This window comes from Hipposideros armiger, unplaced genomic scaffold (genome assembly GCF_001890085.2).
Source record: "Hipposideros armiger isolate ML-2016 unplaced genomic scaffold, ASM189008v1 scaffold_681, whole genome shotgun sequence".
In the NCBI taxonomy this organism is placed as follows: Eukaryota; Metazoa; Chordata; class Mammalia; order Chiroptera; family Hipposideridae; genus Hipposideros; species Hipposideros armiger.
The window spans coordinates 13672-21853 of record NW_017732031.1 but is presented as its reverse complement, the minus strand read 5'-3'; positions in this window follow the sequence as shown (position 1 = coordinate 21853).

Sequence of the window (8182 nt, the reverse complement as noted above, 5' to 3'; positions counted from 1 at the left end):
AAAAAAAAGGATCAGTGATTAGGAGTCCAGTGCATCAGATCAAAGGTGGAATTCTGGGAGCTGGCATAAGTGTACTTCCAAATTGCCTAAAAGGAAGCTCAAGCCAGAGGTTTAACACAATGGTTAAAGCACAAAAAGGGCAAACAGTCACAGAATATGACAAAATGAAACAAAGATCATATTTGCACCATAGCAAATAACTGATCAAAAACTTAAAAACATGGTCACAATGGAATCACAACTTAAGAACACAAGATAAGAAAGTCTACCAGTAAATGTGGCCAAATTTCAAAAGTGACAGAATAAAATAGAAAAACAGAGAAATATCCCATATCAAACAGATGTTATAGACAAAAAGATGGCCTCCCTCTCTCTTCTCCAAATTGAGTCTGGTAGAGATGTTAATGCCAGTTCAACTACCTGTGGTTATTCTAATACTTGTGGGAAATGGCAAAATGACCACAAACTTCCTGCCATCCCTGTCACAGGCACCTTTGCAAGTTAACTTTGTGACTCCTTCCATCAAGAAAGCATATCAACTTCTCTACACTTTGAAACTGGACTTGACCACATGACTTGCTTTGGCCAATGTGACAATAACGTGCACGATGCAGGGCGAGTCTTACACAGGACTTGAATGCAGGGGTTTATACTCGCTTGTTACTCTTTTGAAATCCTGAGACCACAGATGAACAATCCCAGGCTAGCCTACTGGAGGAGGAGAGACCACACAGAGCAGGCACAGGCAATGCCAGCTGAGGTTGTTCTAGACCCACCAGCCTGCCAACTACCAGACAGGAGAATGGGTCCATTCAAGACCATCCAGCCTCAGATGCTCCACGTGCAGTCTGCACAGACCAGCCAACCTATCGAATCATAAAGTCATTTAAAAAATTGTTTTAACTAATTGGGATCATTTGTTACAGAGCAAAATTCAGCTGTTAGAGTTTCTACGAGTGTGTATAGATGGAGGGTGGGGACAGTCTATGATATCAATAATTTTCTTAACCATCACTTTGCTTATGGTTTGTCTTAAATTTAGGTTCCTCAGTGAGATTCCATGTCATAAGATACAGCATTTGCCATCAACCTCATCAACTCACATGCTTCTCCAAAAATGTGTCACCCTTCCTCTGCCATGCCACATTTCACAGTTACTCTGATTTTTGGTCCTATCTGCAGGGGAATATGTTATAGTCAGGGGGACCCTTTATGTATTTAGTCTTATTTGATGATGTGAAAGCGCAAAGAAAAGTGTTCCTAATTCCCCATGACTTATACCCACCGATAACATTTTTAGCTCATGCAAGAGGGAAATACACACAACCTAATCCAATTTCAATTTCTGGTCCTTCTGACTGAGAGTATCTCTGTGTCTAATCACTCAGGCCTGATCTTACTGGAGCTCAAGGGCCTGAGCCCAGATTCTAAGTGAGCCCATACATGAGAAGCTTTCTATAATGCCCATTTATCTCCAAAGCCTCCATTGCTGGTTTATATAGCTGGGGTTGAGAAGATGGGTGAGGAGAAAGGAAGAGAAAAACGGAGATGATTGGCTGGTCAAAGTAACCTAGTAATACTACTGAGCTCATTCTCCAGTTGATATTTTGGTTCTAAAACTTAAGGTGGAAATCCAAATAGCATGCTAATAAGTGGGTTTGTTCCAGTAAGGTACAACCCTAACTGAAATAACCCCTTCCACTCAGAGTTTCAATCAATTTTCTACTTAAAAAAAACCTCAAGGACATAAGCTAAGCAATTTGGTCAGCTTTGAAATATGCCTACAATAAGGAAGGCTGTTTTAGCAACCTGTGTTTACAAATTCTGGTCTCTGTCCAGGATAGAGGAGGTCAGGGGATAGGGAAAAAATGGAAGTCTGAGCCAGAGATGAGCCCTTCAGTGTCCCCATCTGTAAGATGGGGATACAATCTCGTAATGTGCTGTGAGGATTAAAAGTGTAAAGCTCGGAGCATAATGTTGAGAACAAATGCAATAATCAACAGGGGTGGATACGGCTAGGCAACACCTTGACCCAAACACTCAAATTTAAGTCCATGTCAAACAGCAAATTTATCCCTGAATTTCTCAATGTGCTTAGCTCTAAAAGTAATACCTACTTGAGTTCATATTTCAAAAATCCAAATTTATGTTTTATTTGACATCTACTCAATTTCATAATTTGCCACTCCTTTTTAAAGCACATGAAGAGTGTTCCTGGATCTTGAAATTTGCTTCCTTTAACTTTAAGATCAAAGGAGTTATGCAGCAATACTGAGAAGGCAGCTATTGCACAAATGAGCTTAAAATGGACGAGAAGAAATAGACACCCCCTTCCCCTGCAGAGTTTGTGATCTCATTGCAAAACTTCGCTTCTGGGCACATCCATTTCGGAGCTTTCATGGCATTAGTCATCTTCAAAAGGAGGGCATGCAAATGTGACATAGGGCTCTGAATTAAAGCTGTTAAGTGACTTTAGTTATAACCAAAATACATACAGACATTAGCAATGTAGGAAACCATGATAAGTAGATTTGGGCAAAAGGCCAAATTTATATAAATGCTGATGAAATCTAAACTTCATAAAATTTTCTTTTCAAATAACAGTCCACCATAATGATTCAACCAACTATCAAATTAATAACCAAGCTATCAATAATGTCTAGAGATGTTTCTATAATCCAGGCTCTACTGGATTATTCAGACTTGAAGCAAAATGAAATGGAGGCAGAAGAGGCCCCAGCAGACCGCATGTGCCCGAGTTCGGATACACACTGCCATTTACTTTTCCTGTCCACAGTGCCATTTGGCCCTTGACTTGGATCTTAATAATCTTCAATCTATCAAGCCCTGGCCATCTGCTAACTAGGATGGCCAAGACAACCTACTTGCCTTGAATCCGACATTGCCAGCTGCTCCTATGGTCCTATAAATGTCACATCCAGCCAATATCCTCTCGTGGGAAAAAGGATTTATGCCTGTTGAGGGTGAGTGGCTACACCATTACCCATGGCTGCAGAGGAAAGTGACAAACAGCAGGACTAGAGACTCTGCACGGCCTTTTGAATGGCAGAAGTGATGATCTATCTTTGCTGATGGTGGTGAGCAGGTAACCATGTATTCAGAGGCCCAACTGTCTTATCAGGACAGCAGTAAGTACTTCTTATCAGGTTTCAGATTTCTTCTCTCCTTCCATGGCTCTTACCTAAAGAGTCATGTAGTAAATACACTGCTGCTTCTTTCTTTCGGACTTCAACACCTTGGCTACCAGTCGCCAGATTTTGCTTCAAGTTGTCATCAAGGACTTCCTGACACAAACCATTTATAACTTGGCTATTTTTCACACAACTGTATTTCAGTAAGGCCTTCCCCGGAGACAGAGCACAGACCAAATTCTTTCATTAAGAAATTAAATACTTGTCAATAATTTAGAAAATGTCCCTATGTACACGAAGACAATAATAGCATCAATCACAAACCACTGATCTATGTTGAATACACCATTCTTTTCGCAAATCTCCTTTTTAATACTCACAAATATGACTTCTTCTTGTATAGCCTATCATCTCATTGTTTCTAATGTACAAATTTATTTTTTCCTTTTTTGATGTCCCGACACTTTCTAGTCTCTCCTGACTGTCCCTGCTACAATGAGATGACAAAAAGTAGAATGAAAGGTGCATTAAGTATCCCCAACGGCCTGGAATCGAGTCAGGGAGGAAAGCAGAGGTACAATCCAGACTGCAAAGCTGTAGAACTTTCCATGAACTGAAGGATAACTCAGCTAAAGGCAAGTAACCAAGAGTGGACACTCCTGGCCAGGAGGCTTGGTTTAACTTTGAATAATACATTTCCAGCATCGTACTTTTAGCCTAAACATGACAGAGGCATCTCACAAGAGAAGAAGAGCTCCTGTAGAGGGGCAGGGTATGGCCTCCCTATTGTCATCCATTTTCCAGCACTTGACAGAATACACTCCTGGGGATGGTTTTCATCTATACAGATGAGAAAGCTCCGAAGTCCTCAGCCAGGGCTCATATGACAAGGCAACACAATTATAAATGCTAATAGGACCCACCCTCTCCCCTTCAAATGGAGCTCAAGCACTGACATGCTTACTCACTGTTAATTCATAGTATTAGCAGAAAATAGTCAATTCACCAGTTATTCATCTCAGGAGAACTGAGATTCGTGGTCAGAAAAGGCCATGCAGGGAACGAATTGAATGGTCTTGCTCTACTTAAACTGACCATTCTCTGTCCCTCTGCTCCCACCTCTCCAGCCCACCAGAGTATTTATTATTTAATTGTCACACTTCGCCTGGAGGAGCTTATTACTGAAGAAAACCAACGCAGCGGGGTGACTGAGAGGTCCAGCAGCGAATCTGCACAACCACAGATCCTGCCAGCTGCTGGCATGCCTCTTGTCAGTACAGGCGATTTCTCATTTTCACCAGGATCAAACTGTCCCGGGCTGAGTATACAAGGCCATTTCCTCTGGATTGAGACTTGCTCAACACTCAATTTCAAAGGCAAAGCAGAAGAGAGGGAGGGAATGGGCAGGCTGGGGCATGTGGCAAATGAAACTTTCATAGGGGCCCACATGGTGATTTTTGTCCTGCTTTGTCTTTTGAATGCATTGTGTTTCAGAGCCAAGAAGGCAGTGGGGGAAGCCGTTACTGCAGTTCAAGACAGAGTCCCAGAGCTCACCCGTCCCACCCCTGCCAGTCTACTCAAAGCAAAGGTTGCGCTTGAACTGAAAAGAAGCAAAAAAGAAATTCCAACCCGGCAAAGTACTACCTAGAGTCTTAAGCTACAGTGCAAACTATTTCACATAGATGTTGTCATGACCTTTGAATTAAAAAAAAAAAAAAGTATGCAATCTGGGGAAGCCTGGGGCAAGAGAGGCTTCTTTCGGGTTCAGTGACCAGAGCCTGCAAGCTTCTCTGGACTCAGTGTGGCAATGCTACACAGCTTGGGCTTTCTCTTGTTAATAACCCGGCCACACACTGAAAAGCCCCAACAATATCAAAGGCTTAGGGGAGAAAGAAGAGCTGACTGTTTCCATATGTACCATGTGGCTTCACCCAAAACACATTAGATGTGAACTCTCACCCCTGCTTTTTCATTCCCCGGAAGCAAAATGGTGCTCAGGGCGCTCCATTTACAAAAGACTCGGAACACAGAAAGCCCTGTGTAGGGACAGCTTTAAATCTTCACATGTATGCAGCAAGAAAAATATAAGAGATGAGGCATACAGGATCAAAGGGGTCGCCAGATTCATCCTTCTCTTGAAAAATTTTTTTCTTAGCGGTAGGTAAGGTCATCACTTTGGAGATACTGAAGTTCAGTAACCAAGCATCCAGATGGCATTTATAAGGGATGGGGGTAGACTGTGTACATATCACGTAGGTATCACATATGAAATATTAAAACAACCTTGTTCATCTTACAGTTGTATAAAGAGGTGACAGGGGGGGAACGGTACGGTGTCCTTAGTCCAAATCACAAGAGCCTAGCTCTTACACTCATTCACTCAACTGACATGCACCTGGTGCCAACTGCACGCTGTGGCAGACTGACTCTAAGACTGCTCCCCGGGACCCCCGACTTCAGGTATTCAAGCCCCTGTGTAACCTCCTTCCTTGGAGGGTGGGCTGATCTAGCAGCTGACTTTCAGCCAGTAGAACGTGGGCAAGGCAAAGGGAAATCACGTCAAGTTACAAGGGACCATCCTTCCATCCCGCCAGTAGACTCTCGCTGCCTACTCAGCGTACACACCTTGATCAAGTACACGGCCATGCTACAGAAGCCCACGTGGCAAGGAACTGAAGGGAAACTGAAGTCCTGAGGCTGAATTCTGCCAACAACCTGAATGAGCATGGAAGCAGATCCTTCCCCATGTGAACTTTCAGATGAGGTCCTAGCCCCGGCTGACACCTTGATATTGCAACCTTGCGAGAAACCATGAAGCTGAGGGCACACAGAAACCATGAGATGGTAAACGTGTGCTGTTCTAGCTGGTAGGCTTGTAGTAATTTGTTATACAGCAATAGATAACCACGTGCCGAGAACTGGGTACCAGCATATGATATTGAACAAATCACAGCACTCTTCCCTACAGAGCTGGGTGTCTAGGTTTAGCTCCCACAAAAGGAGGAAAGCCCTGATTTCCATAGAGTGCACCCACTGCCACCTTCCTCACATGGGTGCATTAGCTACTAAAAGCCAGTTCCCATCCTTCAGAATAAATTTTTACCCGGCACAGACCGGAGCCACTATGTTACATCACAGCTTTTAGAGTTTCAGGGGAAACAGTATGTGTAGAATCCAAGTTCCAACCAGGAAAATGTAGCAAAAATAATGAGCAAACCCCAAATGATGCAAACAGATATCGATAATTCTGAGACAAAGTGTTTTCAGTAGCTTTGATGTTTAAACAAACATAGAAAACCAATAAATTGCAGCATCAAACCTCAGGCCTTCTTAGTGAAACATGTCCCTGGGCAAGACGCACAGTGACACGCACTAGCGTGAGCAGCTGCTGTTTCTAATTCATAGCAACCACCCTAAGTGCAAGCTAATTACATACCCAGCGCTCACTAGAGGGGGTATTTCTATCCTGTGCTTCCGTCGGAGCACTGGATGATTTGCTCCCATAGTGTCATCTCTGAATTGATTAAGTGCCAATCCACTCTCCTAGGCAACACCTCACAGGGCATTCCCTATTCCAAACCACACACTCACCTGAGGGGTGTGGTCCCTGATATAATTAAGGGGATTTCTGCTGTCACTGTCCTCTGAAATCAACCTGTTAACTCGTCTAAACACCCAACTGTATCCACACACAGACAAGTGAGAACATTGTTTTCACTAGACATTGTTAAAGCTGTCAGAGTATCTGATTTAAGAGCCATTGGTAAGCAACGTTTAGGGGGACACAGAAAGATTATCTATGTGGACACATGTCTTCAAGTCCACAAATCAGGAAAATTCTTTTCAAGTAAGTGGCAGTCTAAACAAAGGCCAGCCCCATATCTCTAGGAGGACACAGATTAATGCTAACTGAACAGTTCGGTTTTGTATTTAAAATGCACCTGAGTTCAATAGAGGATAAAATTAAATTGCAAGGAAGAAAGACAAAATCTTTCCCAGCAGGTCTTGATTGATACAATGAGCCATTTGTAGCGGAACAAAATGGAAAGCCAGAAAGTTTGTTCCCAGCAATTATTGCCTCACTGGGCCAGCTTTCTCTCCTTTGAGAAAATAATATGATTTCTTCATAGAGCATGTAGTCTACTAACTTGTGCTCAGGATCTTTCAATTCCTCTAGCAGCTCAGTTGGAAAAAATGGCCCCAGTGCGGAAGGTGTAGGTAACACTTAAGCAGGAAGAAGCTCATCTTATAAAAACTACCTTTGACAATAACTGAGAATAAGTCACTCCTTAGAAAACAATGCAGATGGATCTCCTGTAGTTCAATGTGATGAGCTCATTTTGAACAGCAACTTGAGAATATTAGGCTAGGGGAGTGGTTAGGTGCAGTTTTTGAAACCAGGCTGGTATACCCAGGTGCAAAACTTTGCTCTTCCCATAACAGCTGTGTGATCATGGGGGAAGTTCATTACAATCTTACTTTGCCTCAATTTCCTCATCTGTAAAAGAGGGATTACTCCCCGATAGCCTCACAGGTTACTAAGAGGATTAAATGAATGTTTAGCATAGTGCCTCAAACACCCAAGATTCTTAAAAGTGTAGCTATAGCCACTCTTTTACAAAGAGGCAGGCATGCCCTGCTGAGAGAGAGAGAGAGAGAGAGAGAGAGAGAGAGAGAGAGAGAGAGAGAGAGAGAGAGAGAGAGAAAGGTAACTCTACTTCTGGTTACAGACAGATGAATAGTTTTGGGGTCAAGCTAAATTCAGTCAGTCATGACCCCTCCACCCCACCCAACCTTTCATTTTCCAATCTTTCACTTCAATAAAATGGTACCATCTCTCAACCCAGTAGACCAAACACCAATCCAAGGAATTATTTTGATCCCTCCCGTTCTTGACACACCCACATATGACATATCAAAAAGTCCAGAAGATTCTACCTTCTAAACTTAACTCAAATCTGTCCACAACCTCTCTCCAGCTCCTGCATACCAACTCTAGCCTAGCCCACCACCACCTTGAACCTGAACAA